Raw genomic sequence first — 20,140 nt, 5'->3', positions numbered from 1 at the left:
TTCCTTGTCATGCTCGCCTTTCATCCATCCACTTGCTCTCAGGCAAGATGGGACAAAACCAAACAGAATCATATTCTCAAAACAAAACCATGTTAAACACGACCGGGTAAGATACTTATTCATACTCCAAAAACTTAATTAGAACGATGAGTAACATGTTGCGTGAATTACTTCGCGTCATAATTTGACGATACAGCTACTACCTATGGCGCTTCTTATTGTAATGCTTACATGATTGCACCTCCAGTCTAATGCGAGAAAGACTCAATACAAGAGACGGGTTGTACCTAATTGAAAACGGTTTGTTCTCATGTTGTTTGCACATAAACTTCAATATGTTCAAATGGTGAATCAAAAGACACTGTTGTTGATGTCTATCAGCGTGACGACGCGAGTGATGAAATGTGCAAAACGCGTGTAAAGTTGTCAGGCAGGCATGGCTGAACATTGTAATTTGAATCGCTTGCAGACTGGTATACGAAAGAAGACTCTTCAGATTGCCAAGGTCTATTGGCAAATTTTGTCAGAACATTTGTTTTAAACGATTTGTCATTTAACATTGGCATATCTTTGGCAAAAGTTTATCATGACGCAATTTTACATATAGATAAATGCTGAAGACCATGTTTTAAAAAGTTGGGTGACAAAACGTTTACGTCTAAAACGTCGAATGCCAAAACGTCGAAAGGACAAAACTTCGATAGGAGAGAATTGGAAGGGAACGAACATTTATTGGAAAATTATTTATGTAACAAATGCGGTCATGAAATCCGAAACAGGGTTCATTCAAATATTACGTAACGCAAAATTTACCAATTTTAGACCCCCTTTCTCCCCCACGTAACAGCTTTTGTATGGACAATTTTAAATTTTTGTATGGACCGTAACACTATGTAAGACCCCCTCCCTCCCCCTGCTGCGTTACGTAATATTTGAACAATCCCACAAGTTGTTGCGGTGCAGTGCGCTGAACTCAGTTGGCAACACGGGTATCACTACATTATCGATAGGGCCAGGAGGAACCAATAGAGAACCGGAAGAACAATAGGGTTGTTTTGACGCGATGATTCATTGTACGGTACTTGCTACATAAAGTTAAGCTACAAAAGAAGATTTGATTGGATTAAAGCTAAATTAACGAAGTAAAGTATTCAGATAAATAAAATTTGTTGAACTGATTGTGCATCTGAATCGTAAGTAGGCATTATTATCATTAAGGCATAAGTTCTCTTATTCCGCTATTATTCAGTAGGAGACAGCTGGATAAACTTGGTGTTCGCCTTTCGACTGCTTGGGCACGTCAGGAGTTAATCATCAATATTAACCTCCTTTTCCCGAGCAGCCTAGATAGCCGCGTAGTGTCGGTAGCGGTTGTTTCAACTGGCTAAGAATTAACACTACGGACTGCCTGTTCCGGTGGTAAAAGTCCACCTCACAGGTGACCCCTAATTTATGGTGTGATGCGTACCGTGCCTAGGAATGAATGGTTAGGGGGGTCTAAATAAAACCTAACCGCAAACGGAGCCTGTGGGGTACCAGGGCGCCCTCCACAGTATTGAGTCCTTCCTGTGCTACCCGGAGCAATGGTGCAGGTGACCGAGATAATCGGCTGCCCTTCTTCAGTCTCTATCCTGAGGCTTAATAAGGATGGGATTATGAATATGTTGACATTTAATTTAAATTATCACCTATATAGATTCGCATTATGCGTTTTACACAGTGTATTCTGTGCTCTTTCGCCTTTGGCGACTTTTAATAGATACCGATCTGTTTTTTTCGTTGCTGGTCTTTTTCGTGCTGAGATTGCAAAAAGCTTAATCCTGCCTAGTTTGGGTAGTGGCTACGGTTAGGTTAGCTCAGATCAATCTTCAGCATAAAAGAACAGCAACGATCAATCTTTGCAGACTCATGCAAAATGGTGCAGCCCAAGTGGCGCTAGTTCAAGAACCCTACTTTCGTAGAGGAAACTTCTATCTAGGTAACCTTGTGGACCCAGTTTTTGCTACTTTCAGCAAACTTGAAATGGCAAACTCGCACTCCATGCCCCGCGCATGCGTGCTCGTAAATAAAGCAATCGTTGCTACACTCATTTCTGAGTTGACGACCAGAGATGTATGTGCTGTCACAATTGATGTTTCTGTTGGTGACCTCAATAGGAAATACGTCTATTGTTCGGTATATTTACCACATGATGAACCATCCCCAACGGATGACTTCAAACGAGTTGTCGTACACTGCGTAACAAAAGGCCTTCCGCTGATTGTGGGCAGTGATGCCAATGCTCATCACATCATCTGGGGCAGCTCAGATATCAATTTGAGAGGCTCCAGTCTGATGGAATACTTAAGTAGTACAGACCTTAGATTACTTAACATAGGCAATCGCCCAACCTTCATGGTTTCTAATAGAGAAGAAGTGTTAGACATAACGCTCTGCTCGAATAGAATCAGTCACGAGTTGACGAATTGGCATGTATCAGATGAGGAATCATTATCTGATCATCGCTACATCTTCTTTGAACATTCAAATGTAACTGCGCAGACTTTGCGTTTTAGGAATCCCCGATCAACAAACTGGGAACTCTATATTGAATTGGTTGCGACCAAATTTCATGGATATTCTCCGTCCATTGAAAAAACCGAGTGATCTGGATGATGCCGTTGATACTACAACTTCCTACATTATGGAAGCTTTTGAAGAAGCATGTCCTCTGCGGTCTGTAAAGACTACAAGAGGGACCCCATGGTGGAATTCCGATCTGACTAGACTCAGGAAACAATGTAGAAGGAGTTGGAACAGACGCCGTTCAGCTGGATCAGAGTCGTTCAAGTCGGCTCGCAAGGCTTACAAGATGGCTCTTCGTTCTGCTGAACGATCCGGCTGGAAAAACCTTTGTACAAATGTTTCCAGTTTGAGTGAAGTCAGTCGGCTGAACAAAATCCTTGCAAAATCTAAGGATTTCCAAGTGAACGAAATTCGCTTACCTAAAGGTGACTTTACTTCTTCCGATGAAGAAGTTTTAGAATGTTTATTCAATACACACTTCCCCGGATGTGTGGACATAGCATCTACGGATGAACCAAATGTCTTTTCATGTAGTTACGAGTCTCTGGCCTCGGCTCGCAGTATCGTAACTACTGAATCGATTCAATGGGCACTTAATAGTTTTGCTCCTTTCAAATCTCCAGGAGCGGATGGGATTTATCCTGTTCTGCTCCAAAAGGGGTTTGAGTTTATCAAACATGTTTTGAAAAAGCTACTTGTAAGCAGTTTTGCTACCGGGTATATTCCCAAATCCTGGCGTGATATTACTGTAAAGTTTATCCCGAAAGGAGGACGTGCGTCGTATGAAGAAGCGAAGACTTTTAGACCAAAAAGTCTGACCTCTTTTCTTCTGAAATGTCTGGAACGCATTATCGATCACCACATCCGTGATGTTTATTTGGCAAACATGCCTCTTCATGTGAATCAACATGCTTACCAATCTGGAAAGTCCACTGTGACTCTTTTACACAAAGTTGTATACGATATCGAGAAAGCATTCGCTCAGAAGCAATCCTGCTTGGGTGTTTTCTTGGATATTGAGGGTGCCTTTGATAACGTGTCTTTCGATGCCATATTGGAAGCAGCACGAAACCATGGGCTACCTACAATGATTACCAATTGGATTCATCAAATGCTCAAAAACCGACATCTCTTCTCGACATTGCGTCAAGCAGCGATTCGAAAATTGAGTATTTGCGGATGCCCCCAAGGGGGAGTCTTGTCACCACTTTTGTGGAATCTCGTAGCAGATACGCTATTGAGGCAACTCAATAATAGCGGTTTTCCAACATATGGATTTGCCGACGACTATCTAGCTCTGATAGTTGGTATGTGCATAAGCACCCTATTCGACCTGATGCAAAGTGCTCTTCAGGTAGTCGAGGGTTGGTGTCGCCAATATGGCCTTTCGGTTAACCCGAATAAAACATCTATTGTTCTGTTTACGGAAAGACGAAACCGCGATGGAATTCGACCTTTACGTCTTTTTGGCACTGAGATTAATGTGACTGATCAAGTAAAGTATGTCGGAGTCATTCTAGATTCCAAACTTTCATGGACACCTCACATTGATTTCAGAGCCAAAACAGCTTGCATGGCCTTCGGTCAATGCCGGCGAACCTTTGGTAAAACTTGGGGCCTCAAACCCAAATATATCAAACGGATTTACACAACAGTTGTTCGGCCAATATTGGCATATGGATGTCTTGTGTGGTGGCAAAAGGGCGAAGTGAGAATAATCCAATCAAAATTGGGCCATCTCTAAAGGATGTGCTTGATGGCGATGTCTGGTGCGTTCTCTACAACTCCCACAGCAGCGCTCGAGGCCCTTTTCGACGTTGCGCCACTACACATATATCTTAAACAAGAAGCACTTTCTTGCTCTTACCGTGTATGGGTACTGGATCTACTGGAGAAAAATCCAGTGAATCGTAGATCTACACACACTTCGTTGTTTCCACTTTTGGTGAATTGGGACAAAATTGTCCTTGCTCCAAGTGATCTCACAATTGCTTGTCACTTTCCTTACAGGACATTTATCTTACAATTCCCTTCACGGGAAGAGTGGACGTCTGGCTATTTGGAAAGAAGTATATCAAACAATATAGTATGTTACACTGATGGCTCCCTTCTTGAAGGTAGAGCTGGTGCAGGAGTATATTCTCGTGAGCTAAGGCTGAATCAGTTTTACTCACTTGGTAGAAACTGCACCGTTTTTCAGGCGAAATATTTGCTCTTATGTGTGGAGTGCAATCAGCACTTCAACAGTGCGTAATGGGTAAAGTCATATACTTCTGTTCAGATAGTCAAGCTGCTATAAAAGCTCTCGCTTCGGCCAACTCAAGGTCGAAGCTTGTTATCGCATGTCGAACTCAAATTGAGGAACTGAATTCAGTCAACTCTGTAAACCTTGTATGGGTACCTGGCCATTCTTCCATCGTTGGAAATGAATTGGCTGATGAGCTAGCTCGCGATGGAGCATCACATGACTTCATTGGCCCCGAGCCGGCTATTCCAATTTCGAAGTGCTGGGTGAAGCTTTAGATAAATTCTTGGGCGGCAACTCAGCACAAGCAATATTGGAATAGTTTGGAGTCATGTCGTCAAACAAAATTGTACATTACTGAGCCATCTCCAAGGGTGGCGAAGTATTTAACAAATCTGTCAAAGCAGAATTGCAGTCTCTTGGTCAGAGCGTTGACAGGCCACTGCCGACTCAACTATCACATGGCAAATATTCAGCGTGCTGACTCATTTGTGTGTGATAGTTGTGACTCCGATTATGGAACTTCGTATCACCTGATATGTAACTGTCCAGTTTTTGCAAATGCGATTCCAATTACTTGGTAAACACTTATTAAGTGAAACTGAATTCAGAAGCCTGAATCTTCAGGACATTCTGTTATTCTTAACCCGCTGTGGTAATGAGCTATAGGCTCTCTTTACGCTCATGCGTTTTGCAGTGCCCTTTTTAGGGCGCTGTTCGAACCCATTGTGGTATGGAGCTACATGCTCTCATTTCGCTTATGCGATCTTCCCTCTTCAAGGGACCTTACTCCTATTTCCTCCCATCTTTCCCTTCCCTTTCCTCTCCCATCGGGTAGATGATGAAATAGGCTCAAATATGGCGATGGCACAAATCTCCCAACTGGTGGGGAACGTGCCTTTGGAGCCGGCCTTCTGATACCTGATAGGGTTGTTTTGACGCGATGATTCATTGTACGGTACTTGCTACATAAAGTTAAGCTACAAAAGAAGATTTGATTGGATTAAAGCTTAATTAACGAAGTAAAGTATTCAGATAAATAAAATTTGTTGAACTGATTGTGCATCTGAATCGTAAGTAGGCATTATTATCATTAAGGCATAAGTTCTCTTATTCCGCTATTATTCAGTAGGAGACAGCTGGATAAACTTGGTGTTCGCCTTGAAGCGATACTATTGCTTCTGAGTAGATTAGCCATAGCGTAAGTAAACCAATGAAGAAATTATAAGTCGGTACTCTAAGAAGATCATTCGGACTGACAAAGAAAAGCTTGGAGATTAGGGAGAGCAATGTAAGATATTTGGAATGAACAATTTATAAAATGCGCTAATTAATATATCAGCTTTTAGCATATCTGCACTACACTCTGAAAAAAATCAAAACTAAATAGTTTAAATAGCAGACTAAATGATTTTCGCCTGGTTGCCCCTAAGCTTCGTTTAGGTGCTGACTAGTCTGGCCTAGTATAACTTTGATGAATACACTGTCTCGTATAAGAAAGCTCAAATCCATTAAAAAAACAGCGCGATTGAGGTTATCTTTCTGTTTATGTATTACCAGAAGCTGAAAATATAACAAAAACCGATCTTTATTTCAATATAAGAATGTTTGTGTAAACACTAATGACAAGATTTATGCATTACATAACAGCATTGTGTTTCAGGATCGGAACATTAGTTTCTCTCTCTCGCCGTATGCTTTACCCAACGGATGAATGCCTTTAGTTTGCTGTTGCTGGTAGTGGTTTACTATGGCATCTTTTGCCTGCTTCCAATTCCCTGAAGAGTGTAGATATCCGTCGGGAACTCTATTCGATCAATCGGAGCTTTATCTGCAAAATAAAACCTTTATTTAATAGGGTTTCCTAAGTAGTTAACTGAGCGTCGATTGAACTTACCATGCGCAATCATTTTTGTTAACTTTTCGGGTAATATCGGTTGAGTCCAATGCTTCCAAGGCTTTTCATGGGTTTGATCCCGCATGGTGCTGCTGTTGAAACGACGAAATGGTGCATAATAACGGGGAATCAATGTTGTTTTGAAAATTCTTGGTTTCGGCTGATTGCGGACCGGAAAACTAAAGGAGCTGCTCAACCCAGTCACTGTTTATGTTCACAGAATAGGAATCGTTGCTAAAATCAAAAACAGTTACATCCATATTAATATAATGGAAACAGAGTTATCGTTGCATTACTTACCTGATAAACTATTTGGGATAATTGAAATGCAGATTCAAAATGAAAAATCTATCCCGATGGTCGACCATGGCGAGCGAAACAAAAACATCAACACAAACTACACTGCACCAAAATAAGCTTATTTTACCAAATTGAGCATTAGTTTAACTTATTATGACAACATAGTATACATCATAAACTGAGCCATATATAGACGTCGGATATGACAAATTTGTTTAAGATTTAAACTTTAGAAGTTTTGTAATATTTCAGAGTGTACAAACCAACGGTGTACGTGGCTCAAAAAAACCCGAAAGCTCCTCAACACAAGTTGTGTTAGGATTGGCAACTCTAAAGCGTACAAACCCCTTTTGAAGTTTGCGAAAAATCAATTAACACATTACATCTTGTGAAGAGAGTAGACAAGACATTCAATGGATAAGCTTAGCAACATCATTAGGCGAAAGAGTCGTCATGACATACGCAAATATTGGCACATCTCATATGAGCAAATGTCGAACATCGCGTCTTACCAATCGGTGGTGGAGTGTTGTGCTTGTTAGGGAGTTTCTCGATTCGATATGAGTACGATTGTGATTATCCCACGATCATCTTATCTTGATGGATGTGTTTATTAACAACATAATAAAAGCGCAGACGTATCTACAAACAGCCGCCTTGCAAGCAGGGTGTAGTCGGACCAAAGATTCATACTCTATGGCACGAGGCAAGCACACTTCATTCATAAATGGAAAGAAAATAACAATAACGATATAATCGCACTTGAAACGTGATGCCGGTCCGTCGTCGTGGTCGCGTCGAGACGTCGTTGTAGGGATTTGAAGTCTGCTTCTCAAAGAGCTTATAATGAAACATCTTAAGCGTGAGGGAGGGACGGGTTTAAGTCGCACTTTTCTGCTGATTAATCAATAAGTAGTTGTTAAAGGCTTAAAATGAAGAACGAAAGCAATACTGTGTAGTAATGTGATCAAATTCTGGATTGAACTTTCCATTTCACTGGATTCTTGTAACAGCATATTACTGCAGTAAAGTGTCATAAGGCTAAAGGGTGACTTGCCCACCCTTTTAGCTGCATCTTATGGCTCGTAAGGACATCTTCTAATCTTTTGAATCATAGTGAAAATCCGACAAAACTATCATGGACAGCCCTTGATAATAGTTTGCTATGAAAATAGTGACCCAAAGTTACTCTTAAGCCATAGGCTTAGGGAGGTGACAGGAGCGTTTGTATCAACGATTTGTTACCTACCACCCTCGCCTAGACGTAAATGAAATACAGAACTCACACGATATGCTATGCAAAACTCTCACGCAATTAACACGCCTGTGTTCAGTTTGAATGAATGCATAGAATTGGACTAGACAGCAGACAGCCAAAGAGACTATTGTAGCAGGATTGTATAAATAAATTACAATTTTCAATGTCATTCGGCGATGTTTGGGATGCAGTCTAATGTAAATAGCGCTCCTCCATTGACCTTTGAAAATGTTAACAGTGCTTTACGTTATTTAGGAATTAAGTCAAGATGGAAGATGCAAATCTTTTCTTTCAAATTGGATTGTTGCCAAATTGACGATGTCTTAAACAATAATTGGGGCCTTGTTTGCGCGTCACGATTTAAATAGATCAATTTTAAAAGATAGTTATCCCGCACATCTGCTTGAAAAATATTTGATATCACAGCAACAATTATACGGCTGTTAGATTTATAACAGTAGTTAATCTAATGCAAGATTCTCAATATTTGAAACATTAAATTAATAATTTGCTATGTAGGTGTACGGGTGGTATTCACCACTTAGAACTACTTTTTTCATAAATCAATCGGTTCTCCGACATTACCCGGAAAGCCATTACCCGGAAAGCCATTTACCGGAAGACCATTACCCGGAAAACCATTTACCGGAATGAACCATTTACCGGAAAACCATTACCCGGAAGGACCATTTACCGGAAAATTATTTTTCTATTTCTCGCCTTTTTCATAACGTCCTTTTAACCGTTTTACGGTCATTCAGGTCAGTATTTTGTAACGATAATGGACAGGGGATGTTCTTCCTTCAAAATACCTAAGCATCGAAGAGGAGTCTAAGATATCTTCATACTTGATCATGTCAATATGCACCATCTTCATATATTTGCATTTCATAGACGATTCACCCTTCTTTTAAAAATAAGCTGTTCTTTCAACTTATCTTTGCAGCTTTTCTTGGCTGAACTGGCTAAATTTGGTTACAATTATGTAACTTTACTTTTGACATTCGACTGTCGGTTCTCCAAGCGTCCAATTGTTAATTAATAAGCAATGATTAGAATTTTGAACACGATTAGTTGTGCTCCTTTTCGCCGAGTGTCAATCCACCGAATGTCGTTTCTGTAAACGTCAATAACCTAATGAAAATCCTCCGTATACTCTTTTTGTCTAGAATGACCCATTTCAGGCCATCTGATATTCACCCTTCTTTATTTGGTTGGCGGTTCTTTCGACTTCCACCGATCTCGGCATTTTTGGTAAAATGTGTTTAATAGAAAATGACCAAATTTATGACAATATGATTGCTTACTGTTCTTTCTTGTATATTATACTGGCATTGGATTTGGGGTACAGACATTCAGAGTTATGACATTCGTAGTATATAGCATAATCAAGCAAATTCAAATGAAAAGTAGATCTAATTAGGTTCAATATTTCGGAATCCAAAGATGGACGTCACAATGGCGAATAGTGTCTCTACTCTCAATCATCAAGGCACTCTTAGTTTCGTTTTGATTTTTTAGATTTCCTGTACAGGCTCCCTTAAATCAAGGCGATTTTTTTTTACCGTGACAGCGACATTCACATGCGCTGCATGCACAGTTTGATGAGCGTGTCAAAGCCACAGCGACGCGATTTTCGTCGTGTCGATCTAGATGGTTCCATATAAGAGTGCTTGCAGCGACTCAACAACAAAATCGCGTCGATTTTTTGTCGATGTCGCTTAAAAAATCGTGTTGATTTGGGGGATCCTTAAAGCTAAAATGAGAATAGCACTGTTGTATGTCCCTTTCCCTCGCAAGATTAGAGTTTTTTTTTGTTATACAATATTTAAAATGGATTGTTTAAATAAATTGTTTTTTAAAGGGAATAAGAAAACCATCATAAATCCAAACATTTTCAAATGCTGAGTTGTTCTATTTACAATAATGCAACCGTTAGGCGATTTTTTTCGATTTATATTGACCTCGTTAATATTTGACATCAAATATACATAACAAAAACAATTCTCTCCATTCTTTTTATCCTTGCCTGTAATGTTTAGTTCTAAAGCCTAAATTTGAAGACATAGTTTTCATAGATCTTAAGGAAGCTTTGGCACTTTTGATTCACTTCGGCAGTGGGTTTTTTTTTTAAAAGCTACTTAGTTTATATTTGGCCACAATGTGCGTCGTACTGTAGTGCGTCATACTGCAGTGCCTTTTTTTGCAAAATTTCAGATAATTCGACCGAGAAAAACCTGTGAAAGTGCCCAAGTAGCTATACACCAAAATCGCAAATAAATGACATGTGCATTGTGCAATTTCATTTTTGTATCGTTATATTCGTTGGGCAAAGTGCAGCTATTCAGAATGATCAAGCTAAGGTTGGTAGAATTGAATACCGCCGATTCAATATTATTTCTAGTTGGCAAATTTGACGACTTTTCAGAGCTAGAGAACTTATATACTTGTCAAACTATGTAAGAATGCAAAAGTGGTCAGCTATTAATTGTAGAAATGCTACTAAAATAGCTTTGTTCCTATTTACGAGTCAAGAAGAAAAACATATTTGGTCCATAGCTGTTTGAAATTGACTTTTGAAAAAGTTTTTATAGAAACCGAGGAAGTCAAGAATGTCCATGTTAGCGTGACATAATTGGTGCTGAGCATCATTGAAAGAGAATTAAAAAAAAACATACAAATGTACTGAAAATAGTCGTCGAAAATGGAAGATTTGGCTTTCCGTGTAATGGTGCATTCCGGTAAATGGTACATTCCGGTAAACGGGTTTTCCGGGTAATGGTACATTCCGGTAAGTTGTATTACGGTATATTGCATTCCGGGTAATGGTGTTCCGGGTAATGGTATAGAATCAAATCAATCATAATACTTCTGAATGCAATCAACACGTTAAAATAAAGCTTCCAATACATGTTTAGTGGGAAGAATATAAGAGCTGGAAAAAATCTCCTGAATTCGCCACCTACATTGAATTCTTATAGAAGACATAAATATAACACGAGTTTTAAAACTCGTAATTGTGGCGATTTAGAAGCATTGAAAAACTTTCATTTTGGTAGTTAAAAGAAAGCAAGGATTAGGGACCTTCTTTAGCCGAGTGGTTAGAGTCCACGGCTACAAAACAAAGCCATGCGGAATGAATCATTTACCGGAAAAGCATTACCCGCAAAGACCATTTACCGGAAAATTATGTCTCTACAATGTCGACTTTTTTCATTAACGTCCTTTTAACAGTTTTACGGTCATTCAGGTCACTTGAAAAAAAGGACTTGAAAATATTTGAAATGACCACCAAAGATAATGGACAAGGGACGGTCTATCTTCAATATACATAAGCATCGAAGAGGACTATGAGATATTTTTATACTTGATCATGTTAATATGCACCATTTTCAATTATTTGCATTTCATAGACGATTCACCCTTCGTTTAAAAATAAGCTGTTCTTTAATCTTATCTCTGAAGCTTGTCTCTGCTGAACTGGCTAAATATGGCTATAACTATGGTACTTTACTTTTAACATTCGACCGTCGGTTCTCCAAGTGTCCAAATGATAAATAAAATAAGCAATGATTAGAATTTTCAATACGAGTAGCACAACCACTTTTCGTCTCGTGTCAACTCCGCAAACTTCAATCACCCGAATGTAAATCCCCTAAATATACAATTTCTTACAATGACCCATTTCGGGTCATCTGATATTCACCCTTCTTTGTTTGGTTGGCGTTTCTTTCGAGTTGCACCGATGTCGGCATTTTGGCAATATGTGTTTAGTTGAAAATGACAGAGGAGGCCTTGACAAGGCAAGAAGCTGTTTTTTTTGCGTCTGACAGTTTTTTCTCGTTTCAGAGAGAAAATTTTGGAGGATTTCAAGCAAATGCGCTAATAGTAGGGTCGATGTACCAATAGCCGCATAGCTAAGAACAAATATTCGTATAAAATCGAAAAATAACGCTAGCGTCATTATTTTTACATCATCTGAAAGCTTTTTATCTTGGTTTTGTGGGAAAAATATGAAAACTGCGAAAATTCATATGTTTGCATTTATTATCGCTTGTGCCACTATAGGAATACATGTGCCTATAGTAGCACTATTTCTAATTTCTGTTCCTATAGTAGCACTAGCATCACGGCGTTGGCAAAATACTAATCAAAACCGTATTTTTACAAAGCTTTTATATTTTTCCTTCAAAGTGTGGATCAAAAGCTTTCGTTTGATGTAAAAAAAGTACTTAATTCATTAATTATATCGTATAACAAAAAATAGTTTCTCTCAGTAGTGCTACTATAGGAACAATAGGTTAACTATAGGCGCAAGGGAGCTCAAATTTTAAGCAAAACTAATTATTTCGATCATTTTTTGAACAAAATCAAGCTGTGTATCAATGGTACTTAGATAAATAGCTCCTGACCATCATGTCAAAAAATATTTTGAAAAGATTCATAGCAAAACGGCCGTAAAAAGCCACTAGTGTGACTATAGGGGACTGTCCACTAAGGGAATACTGACCCTATTCAAGTTTCAAGATTCATGATTTTTGTAAGTTGCTTGGATTTTACAAGATTCCTGGATCATCGATTTTGTGTTTCTGTTCCCTGCTTTTGCGTGTTGATGCCGAATTTGTGGTTTCCGTTGAGAATGGATTACTAACTGGTGAGTTCGTTTCATGCTTGTGAAAACACAAATTTGTATCGTGGCAATGTTTCATTTATTTGGTAAACAAAATATGGATGGTTCGTCCCTGTAAGTGTCGACATAAGCTCTTATTCCTGTTTCATAAAAAAAATGAGCTAAGCGTACTCATTCTTTTATTTATTTGTCGCAATTACTTAAAAATATCTTTTGAATAGTTCGACATTAAAACTGTCAACGTACTGATAGATATTTTATTTTAATTTGAGGCTACATGAATCCCAATCACTTACCAAGGTGAATCTTGATCACGTAACTTTTGATACATCCCACTAACAAAACTCTTTCCTGTGAAAACCATGGAGATGCAGAGGTGATCTCGGTCTTTAGTAGCAATAGATGTCACACTAACATTTCTTCCCATCTCCGATGACCATAAGGACGTGGCCGGCGTCGTTATTGACATTACAGAGTTTGGAGTCCTCGAAATTGTATATTGAAGATGGTATGCTACTCCCAAGCTACATTTGTTGGTTTCCTGTGTACTCCAGTCAACCACGGAGTAGCAACTACGATTTGTACGGTCATCAATGCTTATGCTTATATGTGTTTAGTTGAAAATGACAAAATATCATGATTGCTTATTGTACTTTCTAGTTTATGGACGTCACAATGGTAGATTGTGTCTCTACTTTCGATCACCAAGGCGCAAAACTAATACTTCATATTTTTAGCTTTCCTCAAATCATAAAACTAAAATGAGAATTGCACTGTGGTATGTCGATTCCCTCGCAAGATTAGTGTTTTTTATCCGTTTTTGAAATTGGAAACTGTTTTGTTTATCGAAATTTAGAAAACCATTATAACTGCAAACATTTTTAAATGCTGAGGTGTTCCATTTACTCAAATGCAACCCGGCCTTATTTTAAGGGTGATTTTTGATTTATATTGACCTCGTCATTATTTGGCATCTAATATGTACAACAAAAATGATTCTTTTCATTCTTTCTATCCGTTCCTGTAATGTTTCGTTTTATAGCCTAAATTTGAAGATATATCTTTCCTATCTATATTAGGCGATTCTTTTCTCATTACACCACAAATAAATTGCATGTTCAACCAAATTTTGGTGTCGTAATATTCGTTCATAGCTTAGGGCCTACGTTGCGGCAGAGTGAATCTATTCAGAAAGATCATTTCACATAGGCTCACAGCTATTACCTGTAGAAATGTTCCTAAAACAGCTGAATAGCAGACTTTGTCCCAGTTGAGGCGTAACGCCGGCAAGAACAATAAAATTAGTCCTCAGCAGTTTGGAGATGTCTTTAAAAAAAGTGTTAATGGGAACTGAGGGAGCCGAGAATGTCCACAGTCAGCGTGACATAATTTGTGCTCAGCATCAATGGAGAAGAAGAGAGAAAAGAATGAAGATTTGTTTTTCCGGGTAATAGTGCATTCCGGTAAATGGTTTCCGGGTAATGGTATTCCGGGAAATGGGATAGAATCGTTAAGACCCGATTTGCATGAATTTTTCATAGCACTTCAGACATAACTTGACAGTTAACATATATGTTTGTTGTATGTCATTGTTTTCTTCTTTCACAAGTTTAATAGCAATATCTTTTGACAAATCTTAATATTAAATTATAAAAATGAAAAATTAGCTTCATGACATGACACTATGTAGTATCTTCAGCAAAGTTGTATATTTGGAAGAAATGGGTAAGTTTGCTGAGGGCATTTATTATTTGTAGGTTTTTAATACTTTAAAATATATCGTTTAAAATTTTTCACAGTAAATGTTATTTTAGTTAAATCGTTGTTAATTTTGAATTCATTAATGAAAAAATAGTCAAAAATGTTAAAATTCGAGTTTCGAGTAATTTCAGACGTGCTGTGAAAAATTAATTTCAATCAGTCCATAAGTAACTGAGATCCAGCCCACCATAGTTGTTCATTTTGAGTGAATCATCGAAAAAGTTGCAGAAGTTGTATATTACAATTGACACTGTTTTGAGCAATTATTTGATGAAAATTTAGTGTGTATTTTTCGGCAAACATAAGTTTACGGCTGGTATAAAGTATCTATGCCTGTCATAAAAGTATCGATATTTTATGTTTTAGTCAGCAAACTTTTGCCCTACACTAGATTTGAACTCTTGTCCCACCGATGGAAACTGTTGAAACTGTTATAACTAAAAATGGGTTAATATTTTGACATAAGTTTGTTCAGAAAAATTATAGCCAATATGTCGAAGGTTCACTGTATGATATTATTTTTGTTCCATCTGCTATTGTTTTCCTGGTGACTTTGATTATACCACTAAGGTCGAACTATTGCCCCACCTTACTCTAAACTGTAACTGCAGAGTACCAAGTGCATTAAGAAAAGGGGGTCAAGTCTTCCCAGTCTACGCTACAACTTTGTTCGTCTATCATTTTCATTAGGGGAACTCTTGAATATGCCCATGCTAATGGTATGTGGTTTTATAGTGAAAACATGAGTTTAACGAGTCAAAATTGTTGGAAAATCACACTAGTCCAGTACCGTAATTCCACAAAAATGTTTGTTGGGAATGTCAAATAACTAAAAGCAGAAGAACAAGTACTATATCGATATTTTCTAACAAATGTATGTTTAGTGCTAAAATTATCTCCAACATAAAAAATCGAGTGATCCCATTTCGGGGTGGAATTGATCACTTGTCAATGCGATAATTGTTTGTTTTGAAAAAAAAAACTACATACTTAGTTTGGATACACTGTTTTCTAAACTATTTCCAGTACAATATTTATAGAAATAATGAATAATTTTAAATTTCAAGAATCCCGTGTAAAGCGCCTAAATAAGGGCAATTTCCAAAGTAATTACCTATAGAACAATACTTGAAATATTTTTTCAAAATGAGTAATTTCGTAGAATGTTTGATGATAAAATCTGTTTTGGGGATATATTTTAAACATCTTCATAAAATTCCAGACTGACAAGGATTTTGAACTTGAAATTCATGGATGTCTGTAAAAACCACATCGAACATCATTTTGAAATTTTATATAACAGTCCACACTCCATAACTCGATATTGACGGGACCATCGAGTTATAGAACACAAAACGTGTGCAAATGTGATCGAGGGCCATCGAGGTAGCCATGAAAACCAACTTTTACTCTAACTCGATGTCGGAATATCGAGTACGCGATAGTAGTTTTCATATAAATGACCATTCTTTAACACAAAAAACTTCACAACACACAATTCGACAATAGTTTAGTCAAACAACTTTCATTTACAACGGATTACATTGATATCCATGCTTTATTAATAATAAATAGAACTGTGTAACATTGAGATCTATTGTATCCTACCGATCAATTTCACCCGAATTTACGGTGCCTTCTAGTCTGAAAGCGAATGAATCGTAGATAATATTTTATTTCATCGATTTACATCTTCGGCAAAGTTTAAGCAGATTTATAAAGCTTTCTTTTCGTGGTCTGATCCTTTGTATAATGTTTGAGTTGTTTTTTTTATTAATCTTAAATACAATCCCAAAAACACAAATTATATTTGATGCTGATCTAAATAAATTGACAGATATTTGGATCGGAGTCTACTTTTAAGGTAGGATATAAGTGTCGACTTGAAAATTCGATTAACTTTTGAAAATGTGGGCATAAAACAGTTTCTAGTGTTCATACGGACAAATATCATGCGGCACCTATTGTGGAGGAATTTTGTGTATGCCATCCATTATGAATTAATAGGCTATTTCGCAAAAATAAGTTCGCCCAAAAACACTTAACTGAAATGATATGCAATCGGTAATTCAAACCACATTCACTGGACAGTGATCGAAACCTATGGGAATGGTATACAATGTGCACAGAATATACTTATGCGCTAGTCTTCCGTCGACCCAGTGAAGAGTGAGAAAGCACGTAGGACACGTTTTTCGAGCGGCTCCGGCAAATTTGGCTTGAGGTAATGCTTTTAATATTCCGTGCGGTAATATAAATTTCTCCGGATCGGACGATTCAGAGCTCGGCTGTTCGTTCGACGGAATATGTGTCACATTTTTAAACTGGCTGTTATGAAATAGTTGGCATAAGGTTGGTTTGCACTGTTCTTCTGTTTTGGTCAATTTGGTTTAAAGTGAACTGCTGATTATCGAAATTCGTAGGCTTCCGCTGATTATCGCTGACACAAACAGTTGAAGGACTGTCTTTCATAGATTACAGTCCTTGATTAACACTTCACACAACACATTTATATGTTATACCACTACGTAACCTGGATCAACTTTGTTACGAAAACGTCCCAAAACTGCACAGAACCGGTAGTAATAAATGTGAAACTTTTTAGTGCACTATTAATCGTCAGATACCATTCGAAGTTGACCACCACGTTCAAAACGGAACCCACAATCCGGTGAGGTGTCCAAAACAAGCGACGGTTAAAATGATACTAACAAAAGCTCACGCGTCCATGCGCCAAGTTTCCGCGCCAAACACATCTCTTGGAAACGGTGGCAAATCGACAATGCACGCTCAACAGCATATTTACCTCCCGCGCACAAATGAATGGAACTTAATGGGGGGAAGGGAAAACCACATAGAACAACTCAACTCAACGCCAGCATACGGCACACGCCAACTTTATCCATGGATAAGTGCAGTGATTGCCAATCGGTGACTTTGTCGTCCTTCTGTGTGTGGTCGGCGCTGGTTTCGTCGGAGTCTGGTATAAGAAATGGATGTGCTGGTTGCAATAATGTATTTAACACATTTGTTTAGTTGTGTTCAAAATTATAATAATAGTACTGGATTTATTATTTTTGGCAATATATTCGCTTATATTCAAATAAAGAAATCTACTTTATTTAGGTTATTGACAGTTATAATTATACCGATAAAATTATTATGTGAAATACTCTTGCTTACACTTTCAAAAAAAGTTTTCCTTCTTTTGATCACAGGCAGTACTTTTAAGACCTATTGTTATCATAATTTTTGAAATTGGAGCAGCTTGAATGGATGTTTGGTTCTCCAGATTCTCTGGATAATTTGAGGTTTGGCTTCGATTCATCTGCATAAATAATGCTCAATGTAATGGTATGAGAAGAAAAAGTTTATCATTGTGTTCTAAAACCATTTTGCACTTATTGAAAGAATTGTTCTATTGGTGACAGCTTCAACGGCCCGCTTCTTACAAACAATTGTAGACCTCTGCTATGGTATCTTATGGTGCTTCAATCGATGGTAAATCGTAGGTAATGCTTAACCGTTGCGCGATGCTTTGGTTCTTGAGCGTTGGCTAGTACCTAACATTCTTGTGGATTATCAATGAAAAACTATTGTGGAAGCTCATGTGAAATTATCAGCAAGCTTTCAATTTGTTCGTCTAGGAAGAACTCGCTTGTGACGGTCTAGTCTACTGCACTGTGATGAAATTGGCTTCTCTTATATTGCATTGGCTGTTGCCCTTCGAACGAGAAGACAACGTCGATGACAATGGTTATTCCTTCAGAAACAGTATCTTAATGGATGTCAAAACCGACTTAATATGTGAACATGGCAATGGCGTATAGTCCGATGCGGCATTATAAGATGACCGAGAAAATATTCACTTTTTGGATAGAAGCATGTTATTCACTAGACAATGTAGTGCATGCTTTAGAGCAGTGATTCCCAAGTGGGCGAATTCGCCCCCCGGGGGGCGATTTTCAGGCTCAAGGGGGCGAAAATTTATAAAACAGAATTTGGGGGGCGAAAAATTCTGAAAGGGGGCGAAAACGCTAACACGGGAGAGTTTGAAAAAAAAAATGCACCTAGCTTTTGGCGGACATACATCTGAAAGTTAAGGTGAAGATGAATCGAAGCCAAACTTCAAATTTTCAAGAGCACGGATCTGGAGAACCGAACACCCGTTTAAGCTGAAAACTTAATCGATTGGTCCCTAACAGCTAGTAACCAATCGATTAAGTTTTTAGCCTGAACGGATGTTGGGTTCTCCAGATTCGTGCTCTTGAAAATTTGAGGTTTGGCTTCGATGCATCTTCACCTTAATCAATTCCAAACTTTACTAATTCCAAGACCATCTATCCTTAGATCGTTTATTTCAAATCATGTTCATTGTAAAATTATGATAAAAAACACTTGACGATTGTCAAACAGAAAATGATTGAGTGAGTATGTGGTCAGAATAATTAGTCACAGATAACATTTAAACACACAATATATTTTGGATGTACAAAACATGTTTTAAACATGTATGGGAACTTTGAGATTAAAAGGCTCATATTTCTATTATTGGTATCCAGCTTTCATGAGCATGATCATAAATGACCGTACAATTCGTTGTTGCTATTCCGTGATTGACCAGAGCAAACGAAGTTGCACAGAGATTTATCTATTATTGGCATCCAACTCTCAACGAAAAAAAAACATTTTGAAGTTGGTTGCACTCATTCTTAAAATCAATTTTCATTTTAAAAACAAATTATGATAAATTAAGCAGACAAAAACCAGATTCCAACTATAAAAACGCTTGATGTCGAAGACGAATATCATTCTATTTAAAAATAGATTTGAATAAATATAAGATAAACGTCGGATTTGAACCTCCAGAAAGTCCGAAAAAATCGGAGTTTTTCTTGGTATCAGACAAAATATATTTTTTATATATTGCATTGGAAATAAGTTGAAAAACATTCAGGATTTTCATATATTTTTTCAGTGTTTTTGGATTGAATAAATAAAAGTGTTCCCAGAAACGTCAAACATTTATTATTCACAATTTCTGAAAATTATTGCGGTAATTTTAGAAATAGCAGATAAATCAGAATGAAATAACAATTAACAAACCATATTACATATACGTGTCAACTGGTCCTTCCATAAACGCACAATTACAAACAAAATCAATGCAGTTTACTCAAATAAGACATATTTATGAGAAAAGAAAGGTGTTTGCTCGTAAAACATTTTATTGGCAATTTTGGAGAGCTTCACCCCCAATCACGTCAACTTAGTTGGCGCCCATATATACATTACATTTAAATAGTTGAAGCTGGGCCGAACTTGTATCGAAAACTGTCTGTAATGCACGCGAGATATTGTTAGAATTGCTTTTATAAATTCCAGGCTAGTAAATCTTTCCTAATAATTGTCTCGATATTTAAGAAAATGTTTTTAAATGTAAATAATAGTATATGATTCTATGGATATGCGAGTCGAGGACAT

At 37.7% G+C, this 20,140-nt stretch overlaps 1 protein-coding gene across 2 annotated transcripts in view; it reads right to left on the bottom strand.

Annotated features, from left to right (window-relative positions):
• Nucleotides 1–17,378, bottom strand: part of LOC5570993 — a 52,041-nt gene extending 34,663 nt beyond the window's left edge. Inside the window, exon 1 of one of the 2 annotated variants that reach the window (XM_021852544.1) lies at nucleotides 17,284–17,378. The gene's annotated coding sequence lies outside the window, so the exon portion shown is untranslated. Of the gene's footprint in view, nucleotides 1–17,189 lie in introns of both variants that reach the window. The other variant, XM_001653371.2, reaches the window with a different exon arrangement.
• Nucleotides 17,379–20,140: the final 2,762 nt, after the last annotated feature.

The sequence above is a fragment of the Aedes aegypti genome, chromosome 3 (genome assembly GCF_002204515.2).
Source record: "Aedes aegypti strain LVP_AGWG chromosome 3, AaegL5.0 Primary Assembly, whole genome shotgun sequence".
NCBI lineage: Eukaryota > Metazoa > Arthropoda > Insecta > Diptera > Culicidae > Aedes > Aedes aegypti.
This window is presented reverse-complemented; position numbering and strand designations above follow the sequence as displayed.